General features: G+C 43.6%; 1 pseudogene; it reads left to right on the top strand.

Annotated features, from left to right (window-relative positions):
- The first annotated feature begins 3,292 nt into the window (after positions 1–3,292).
- On the top strand, positions 3,293–3,815 carry LOC119525865 (annotated as a pseudogene).
- Positions 3,816–9,618: the final 5,803 nt, after the last annotated feature.

Here is a 9,618-nt window from a genome sequence, read left to right as displayed (position 1 = left end):
TGGCAAGGGATGGGGTTCGAGGAATGAACAAACCTCCCCTGCCCAGTGACACCGGCCTTCCAGGTGTCAGACCCAGGCAGAAATGCCCTCAGCCTTGACAGCTGGACATGAGGCTGGGGCAGTTAGGTCTTGGGGTGGCAGAGGGACCTGGGGGCAGGGGACAGTATGCAGTGAGGCCCTGGAGTGCAAGCGGCTGTGAGGAGGCCCAAGCTGGCTCTGGAAGGAAGTAGGGGGCAGCAGCCTGCAAGTGGGCTGGGCTGGGAAGCTGAGGGCAATGGGGCTGCAGGCTGAGGAGGAGCGTGAGTGCCCTCCCCCAAAGTCAGAGAGTCCTCTGCTGGGCCAATCCCAAGTGTTCTCCAGGCAGGGAGAGGGTTGGTGGAGAAGAGTTTGAATGCCAGCAGCACCTACCCCTTCCTTATCCCCACTAATCAGCAGATTGATGGAGTCCTGTAGTCAACACTTGCCAATTATCTCCTAGAAGCCCAGCCCAGTGCTGGCACTGGGGGCCCCAGACAGGACAGAGGTGAGGCCCTGTCTAGTGGGGAGACAATCAGACAGTTCTGTGTGATGCGGGTTATGGAGACTGGGTTTGTCCAGGGTGTGGAAGTCCTGGGGGCAAGAGGTGGGAAAGATTGGAGGGGATACTGAGCTGGATCTTAAAGGGAAATTATGAAAACCCAAGGATGAGAAAGAAAGGAAGGGCAAACCAGGCAGAGCACATGGCTTGGGCAAAGGTAGGGAGGTGTGTCAAGGCAAATGTAGAGCTGGAAATGAGGTATGCTCCTGGTGCCAGGGTCTGAGGGGGTCTGGACTTGGGAACACAGAGCTGCCAGACCAGAGAAGATGAGGCTCCTTTGAGCTGAGGCCTCACAGCTTGAACCTTCCAAAGGGTAACCCAGGTGCGAGGGTTCCCTTATCCCCAAACTTCAACCTGGGGTCCTACTGCCCTATTCTATAGGAAGAATGCTTGGGCAAGGAGGGATTAAAGCCATCCTTCAGTGGTGAGCACATGCAAATCCTGTTGGGTAGCTCTAGGACTCAGGCAGGGAGGATGCTGTCACACCCACATTGGGGCCTGCCTGGCTGGGCCAAGATGGGTGTGGGCACAAGTCCTGTGGCTCCTGGACGCATGCCACTTTGGGATCAGTAGCCACTGTTGCCAGTTTCCAGCTGGCTACTAGTTCACAGTGGGACTTTGAGGAAGTCACTTTATCTCTCCAGACTCCATTTAAGGGTATGGCTGAAGCTCAAGGCCACTTAATTAGGAATCCATGGACTAGGGTCATCCATAGATGGGATTCCAAAGAGCCTTTGAACTTGCAGCAATCTCTGTAAGTGCTCTCTAAATCTTCCAGTCAAAGACCACCAGGAACACACCTGGTAGAGCAAGTTGAGGCTATTGCTCATTGCAAAGGGAGACAATGTACATTGTGGGGAACATGGGGGTATCTCAGTAAAAGGATGGCAGAAAGCACTTATTATAGGATTTGGGCTTATGTTAGGTGACTGGGGGAAGGGTTAAGGAAGCAGAGATCTGCTCAGGATTGTTCTTGAGGTCATTCTATGATTGTATATCTTAATATATCTTATTGAGAAGGAGGGAAGGCCAGAGGGAGTCTAAAGTTGCAATTGGTCAAAGAAGCAGGATATTAGCCAGGATAGGAGGATATTTGGTCATTTTGAGAGGTATGGCCAAAGTTCATGTTTTTGCCTGTGTCCAGACATGATTATAGGCTGGTCTCATTTTTGTCTTGAACTGTCACAGTCACAGAGTGGCCTTGTCTGATGCTGCTCTGTGAAACTGTTCATGTTCAGCAGAAGAACGCCAAGGTCTAACTGTGAGGGCCAGGCCAGCTCCCAGATGTCAGGGAATGCCTTTGTATTTCTCAGTGTTTACCCAGGGAAAGGGTGCCTAGTTTTTATCAGATTTTCTGGGAGATCCAGGGTCCCGGAGAGAAACAAATGCTTGATCTCTAAGGACTGCCTGAAAGCCCCAGCAATCCTAGATGTGTATCCATAGAAGGCCCCTCAGTTTACTCATCACATCTGAGCCTCTGTTCCTGGATCTGTAAAATGGGTGGCTCCTATAGTGGTGTGAGGCCTTGTATGGGAGGCTCATGATACCTCAAGCACAGATCTTTCCAATAAAAGGGCCTGCCTGATCCCAGGCTACAGAGGAGAAACCTGTCTCTCAGGGTGAAGATGACTTATTGCAAGTATGCAAAAAAAGAACTGGAGGAATCTTGCCAAACCCAGTTCAGAGTGGGGATGTGAGTTAGGGTTTTTATGGGTAAAGGAAAGGGAGTAGGGGTCAAAAACTAAGCAATGGCTGCATGATTAATTCTTGTATGGTCAGCGATGATGTTGGATCTTTGTGAGGAGAGCACAGGCAAATTTCTTTTTGTTCCAGCTTCAGTGATTAGATTTGGATATTGACGTGCACGCTCTTATGTTCAGGGTCTTTCTCTTTTCAAACTTTTGTCTTTTGAGGAAGAAGTCACTGATACACTGGACTACAGGGTGTTCTTGGTGCTATTCTGTTATCTGATTCCTGTAAGTAGAACTGAGAAGGGCTGATTATTTTCCTTCTAGAACTAAGTATAAAGAGTAGACTGCTAAGCTCAGCTACGGTAAGCATATGTTCCAGCTATCACTCCCTCAATGCTGGTGAAATTAAATCACTCTGTAAGACTCAGTCCTTAACACAAATGGCTAAAGAGCACATGAAAAGATGTTCATCTTCATTAGCTATTAGGGAAGTGCAAATCAAAACCACAATGAGATATCATCCACACCTATAAGAATGGCCTTCTTAAGCAAACAGGAAACTACAAGTGTTGGAGAGGATGTGGAGAAATAGGAACACTTATTCACTGCTGGTGGGAATGAAAAATGGTACAGCTGCTGTGGAAGACAGTTCGGCAGTTTCTCAGAAAACTAGCTATTGAATTGCCCTATGATCCGGCAATTCCACTACTCGGTATATACCCAGAAGATCTGAAAGCAGGGACACAAACAGACATTTGCACACAGATGTTCATGGCAGTATCACTCACAATTGCTAAGAAATGGAAACAGTCCAAGGGTCCACCAACGAATGAATGGATAAACAAAATGTGATGTATACAGTGTGCAGTGGCGTGTGTGGGGCCATGTGCAGACCCACATGTGGCACAGGCAAGGATGTTGAAAATAAACAGCCGCTCCCTTGCAAGCCTCCTTCCTCGGGGCTGCGGCCGAGTCTCTGCTGCTGCAGGTCCGCTCAGACTCCAGAGAAGATCTAACTGCAGCCATGAGCAATAATGAGTGCTTCAAGTGTGAACGATCTGGCCACTGGGCCCGGGAATGCCCTACTGGAGAAGGCTGCAGTCTTGAAATGAGAAGCCATGGTAGAGGTGGTTTTACCTCGGATAGAGGTTTCCAGTTTGTTTCCTCATCTCTTCCATACATCTGTCATCACTGTGGTGAGTCTAGTCATCTTGCCAAGGACTGCCAGGAGCCCCAGGAGTGAGCAAGAGCAGTGCTGCTACAACTGTGGCAAACTAGGCCATCTGGCTCATGACTGTGACCACACAGATGAGCAGAAGTACTATTCTTGCGGAGAAGTTGGAAGCATGCAAAAAGATGGCACCAAAGTGAAGTGCTATGGGTGTGGTGAAACTGGTCTTATTGCCATCAGCAAAGTGAAGTGCTATGGGTGTGGTGAAACTGGTCTTATTGCCATCAGCTGCAGCAAGGCAAGTGAAATCAACTGTTACAGCTATGGTGAGTCACGGCACCTTGCACAGGAATGCACAATCAAGGCGATGGCTTAATTATTTTGCTTTGTCACCCCTGCTTTTTCTGATTGATGGTTGTATTATTTTCTCTGAATCCTTTTCTCTGGCCGAAGTTTGGCAGATACAGGCTACTCCCAGGCCAGTGAAAAAGGAGGAAGAAAGAGGTAGAAAAAAATCAACCTTCTACATTTAACTACAAAAAAAAAAAGTTTATGTATAGCTTGGTAGAGGTGTTATGTATAGTGTTTTGTTAAAGAGCCCCCTTTCTGCACCACTGGTGAATAGGGATTAATAAATGGGAAGAGTTGAGTCACACCGGGAAGCCCGTTCTGGGTTTCTTGAATATGTTCCCATGTAGGAGGTAAAACTAATTCTGGAAGTGTCTGTGAACTTCCGTAAGTATCTTAAATTTTAGCATAATGATGGCCTTGGATTGTCTGACCTCAGTAGCTATTAAATAACATCAAGTAACATCTGTATCAGGCCCTCCACAGAGTATGCAGTCGAGTGGGAGTAAACAAAATAGAAGACAAACATGCGTGTTAACGACTGTGCAAGAGAGAAATCGAGATAAAAGTCTAAGTAGGAACAACTTCATCACAGCTTTGATGCTGGATATACAGACAGTGATGGCAAAGGTTTAGAACATATTTTTTCAAAGATTAAGTCTAAACCCAGAGTAAACATAGATGCTCAGAGTTAATATAATTTGGAGCTATTCAGGAATTGCAGAGAAATGCATTTTCACAGAAATCAAGATGCTATTTTTGTATATTTTTGAAACACCTGTGTTTCATTTGCTGTAATCAGTTTTTTTTTGTTAAATTCAGTTTTGTTGAGATATATTCACATACCATACAATCATCCATGGTGTACAATCAACTGTTCACAGTACCATTGTATAGTTGTACATTCATCACCTAATTCTATTTTTGAACATTTTCCTTACACCAGAAAGAATAAGAATAAAAAATAAAAGTAAAAAAGAACACACAAATCATCCCCCCCATCCCACCCTATTTTGCATTTAGTTTTTTGTCCCCATTTTTCTATTCATCCATCCATATACTGGATAAAGGGAGTGTGATCCACAAGGCTTTCACAATCACACTGTCACCCCTTGTAAGCTACATTGTTATACAGTTGTCTTCAAGAGTCAAGGCTATTGGGCTGGAGTCTGATAATTTCAAGTATTTACTTCTATCAATGGCTGATTTTTTAATTAGTTTTATAACTAGGTTAAAATTGTGTCTATTACTAAAGTCAACTTCAATATTTGTTTAGAAAAACAAGTTAAACTGAAGACTAAATCTTACCAGGTGAAAGTGATAATTATACATTCAGAATGAAATTTGGCTATATTCTTTACTGCATCTGAACAGGTAGGTCTCAGATTTCTTAAAGTTTTTACTACCTACAGTTTACTTGCCGGCTTACGTCTTGCTAACCTACGCTCCCGCCACAGGGGCATACGCCAGTAGTAAAAAAACATCAGATGAGTAGCCTTTTCTGTTGAATTGACAAAAGAAGGAAAGAAATTTGTCACCCTAATTGAGGCATGGCTCATGTCAGGATTCTTGCTATTTTACCTCATTCAGCCTTACTGCCCAAACTCTTGTGCATTGAAGTAAGACCTGACTGGAGAAACCAAATGTGAATCTTATCTCAGAGGTCTATGCAATCTAGCTCTGTCACAAAAGTTATATTATCTAAAAAGATGAAAAATCTTAGTGGCTTTCTGTGAATAATGTAACTTCAGTTAAATGGCAACTGTTAATTTAATCACTTAGAGTGCTTTGATGAAGGATTTGCCTCAGGGCTCAAACTGGCAACATTGTGGAAAGTTCATTTCCCCTCTTTGCTATGGTTATTGTGTCCTACAGAGAGGCTGGGCCTATGTGGCAGCAGTATCAGCTCTAACCAAAAACAGTTCACACCCTCAGAGAGTCACAGGGTGCTGGAGCTGGAAAGGACCTCAGAAAACATCTAATTCAACCTTTTCATTTTACACGTGATCAACCTGAGACAATGCACATGCTTTGTCCTGTTTGGTATTGTTACAAAAAAGAATTAGTATTATTAGGAACTAACAATGGCACCAGACAAGCGCCCGGGCCACTTGACTGCCAGTCTGGTGCTGGCTACAACATACAGCACAGGACGTGGGTTCGAGTCCCCTCAGCTGCTTAACACAGCCTGGAACAATGGGCATTTACAAAGCAGCCTTCTTGGACACCAAAGATCCAGAGTTTTCTAAACTCAGCTGATTTTATTGCAGTTTTAAAAAAATACTTTTCCCAAGCTGCTCTGAGATACCCCCCTCTGATAGCTCTATTTCCTGAGAGGCAATCTTTTGTACTTACACATATTTCATTGTTGCCATGGAGTATATGAAGATACAGCACCTTTTATACATAGGTCACTCTGGAAGAGACTGAAACAGGAAAAAGAAAACTGTGATTTTTTTTCTTATTTTCAGTTTAAAAAATGCTAATCTTAGATAACGAAAATTCTTTTGAGAATAAATTACATACAGTGACCACAGTGAAGCATTTGTCTTTAGTAGTGTTCTAGTTTACTAATGCTGCGGAATGCAAAACACCAGAGACGGATTGGCTTTTATAAAAAGTGGGTTTATTTGGCTATACAGTTACAGTCTTAAGGCCATAAAGTGTCCAAGGTAACACATCAGTAATCAGGTACCTTCACTGGAGGATGGCCAATGGCGTCCGGAAAACCTCTGTAAGCTGGGAAGGCACGTGGCTGGCATCTGCTCCAAAGTTCTGGTTTCAAAATGGCTTTCTCCCAGGACGTTCCTCTCTAGCAAGCTTGCTCCTCTTCAAAACGTCACTCACAGCTGCACTCCGTTCCATCTCTTTGAGTCAGCACGTGTATATGGCTCCTCTGATCAAGGCCCACCCTGAATGGGTGGGGCCACACCTCCATGGAAATATCCCATCAGTTATCATCTACAGTTGGGTGGGGCGCATCTCCATGCAAACAACCTAATTCAAACGTTCCAACTTAATCCCCACTATTATGTCTGCCCCACAAGATTGCATCAAAAAATATGGCTTTTTCTGGGGTACATAATACATTCAAACCAGCACAAGTAGTGTAGTGCCTGAATACATTTAATCAGAGGTACTCACTACCTCCTTTTTACAAAACAGCGTATTTATTGAAAACATGAAACAGGATTTAGTGCCTTACCAATATATTTTGTGATTTAAAAAAATATATTTATAACTGCCCTTCTGCTCTAGTACCACTTAGTGTAAATGATTATTTCTATGTACAACTGATGAGCTTTCTTATTTTAATAAATTTGGCAAAATGAAAAAGAATCATAGGGGGAGATAAGGAGTCAGGGGTGGTTTGGGTTTTCTTTTTTATATCTATCTGTTATTTTTCTCTGGGGAGCAAAAATGAAAATGGTCTAAAATGAGTGTGATGATGATTGCACAACCAGGTGATGATACTATGAGACATTGTATCCTTTGGATAAATTTTATGGTATGTGAATATATCTAAAGAAATTTGCAGTTTAAAAAAAACCACCTCAGTCCTTGTGAAATTAAATTCCCTCCATCTTAAAACGAACTTGGACTCCTGGATGGCAGTGAGAAGTGCTGATTGAAACCAGAACTTGGGAGCAAAGGACCAGTAGATGCCAGCCACATGCCTTCCCAGATGACAGAGGTGTTCTGGACACCATCAGCTGTTCTTAAGTGAAGGTATCCTCTTGTTGATGCCTTAGTTTGGACACTTTTATAGCCTTAGAACTTTAAATTTGTAACCTAATAAACCCCATTTATAAAGCCAATCCATTTCTGGTGTTTTGCATAATGGCATCTTTAGCAAACCAGAACAAATTTTGGTACCAGAGAAGCGGAGTGCTGCTGAGTTTGTGAATACCAAACATGTTGGAACGGCTTTTTAAATGGATAAGGGGAAGATTATGGAAGAATTGTGAGGAGCTTGATAGAAAAAGCCTAGATTGCTTTGAAGAGACTGTTGGTAGAAATATGGACTCTAAAAATACTTCTGATAAGGCCTTAAACAGAAATGATGAATATGTCATTGCCAACTGGAAGAAAGGTGATCCTTATTTTAACATGGCAGAGAATTTGGCAAAATTGAGTCCTGGTGTAAGATGGAAGGCAGAATTTGAAAGTGACAAAGCTGGGATACTTAGCTGAAGAGATCTCCAAACTAAATGTGGAAAATGTAGCCTGGCTTTTCCTTGCAACTTATAGTAAAATGAGAAAGGAAAGAGATAAGCTGAGAACTGAAGTCTTAGGTACAAAGAAACCAGAAATTGATGGTATGGAAAATTCTGGGCTTCCAGAAAGTGAGACCCCAGAGTACAGTGCACCACATGAGGATTTAATGAAACCAGGAACCAGCCAGCCATTTCAGTACAAGTCAGGATTGGAGATGGAGTTATCCAGAAAGGATTTGTGGAAAGTCCTGTTGTCTGACAATTTTGACCCCTGTATGTTGCATGCCAAGCCAACAAATGTTTTGTGAGATCTGTATAAATGGAACCACTGCCAGTCTGGACTAAAAGGGACAGAAAAATGACAGATTGAAGGAAAAAATTTCTTCAGAGAAGGTAGAACTATGGACGCCTAGGTCTGACATCAAGAAATCTTGGAAAGGAGAGCAGAGCAACCCATGCACATGGAAAGGGTGCTTTTGCTCTGGAGGCAGAGGGTAGACCTTCTGCCTCGATGCTCAGGAAGAGTGCTACCACCCCAGGCCTCAGAGAGGATGGAGCACATTCCCCAGGGATTGGGGAGAGCCCGGCCACCACCCCACTGTTCTGAAGGGATTGAACATGTGCCCCAGAAGTGGCAGAGAGTCTGGGTGGCCCTCCGATGCTTGAAGAGGGTGGGGCCAAGAACAAGCTGGTCTCCCCAATGCGTGGATTTGTTGCAGCCATCACCCCATGACACAAAGTCCCTTAGAAAGAGTGGGACTCCTGCTCTCTCAAGCCCCAAAGATAAGACATCATTCTATAAATGACTCTCAGACTTTGCAATCTAATGGTGTTTGCCCTGCAGTTTTCAGTGACACCTGTTTTCCTTTCAATTTCCCCCTATGGCAATGGGAATGTTTACCCTATAACTATCCCTCCTTTGTATGTTGGAAGCAGATAGCTTGTTCTGAGTTTCACAGGTTCATAGCCAGAGGGGAATATGGCCTTAGGACAACATGCCTGTAACTGATTTTGATAAGACTTCATACTTATCTATTGCTACTGAAAAGACTTAAACTTTTTTGATATTGTGGTAGAATGAATGTATTTCTGCATTTGGAAAGAATATGTCTTTCTGGGGTCCAGAGTGTGGAATGTGCCAGTTTGAAGCTGTTGTGGACTGCAAAAGAGTCATGATCTTTTAATCCAATCTTGTGGGGTAGGACCTTCTGATTGAATATTTCCATGGAGATGTGACCCTGCCCAGTTAAGATGGGTCTTAATTAGATCACTGGGGTCCTTTAAGAGAGCTCACAGTGAGAAGGAGTTCAGAGAAGCTGAGAGGGACATTTTGAAGAAAGCCATTTTGAAATGCAACCTGGCAGCAAAGGACCAGTAGACTCCAGCCACATGCCTTCCCAGCTGTCAGAGGTGCTCTGGACACCATCAGCTGTTCTTCAGTGAAGGTATTCTCTTGTTGATGCCTTAGTTTGGACATGTTTGTGGCCTTAGAGCTTTAAGTTTGTAACCTAATAAACCCCATTTATAAGGCCAATCCATTTCTGGTATTCTGCTTAATGGCAGCTTTAGCAAACCAGAACAAATTTTGCTGTTGGCCTTTCTTCAGTGAAGAAA

The sequence above is a fragment of the Choloepus didactylus genome, assembly GCF_015220235.1.
Source record: "Choloepus didactylus isolate mChoDid1 chromosome Y unlocalized genomic scaffold, mChoDid1.pri SUPER_Y_unloc1, whole genome shotgun sequence".
NCBI lineage: Eukaryota > Metazoa > Chordata > Mammalia > Pilosa > Megalonychidae > Choloepus > Choloepus didactylus.
This window is presented reverse-complemented; position numbering and strand designations above follow the sequence as displayed.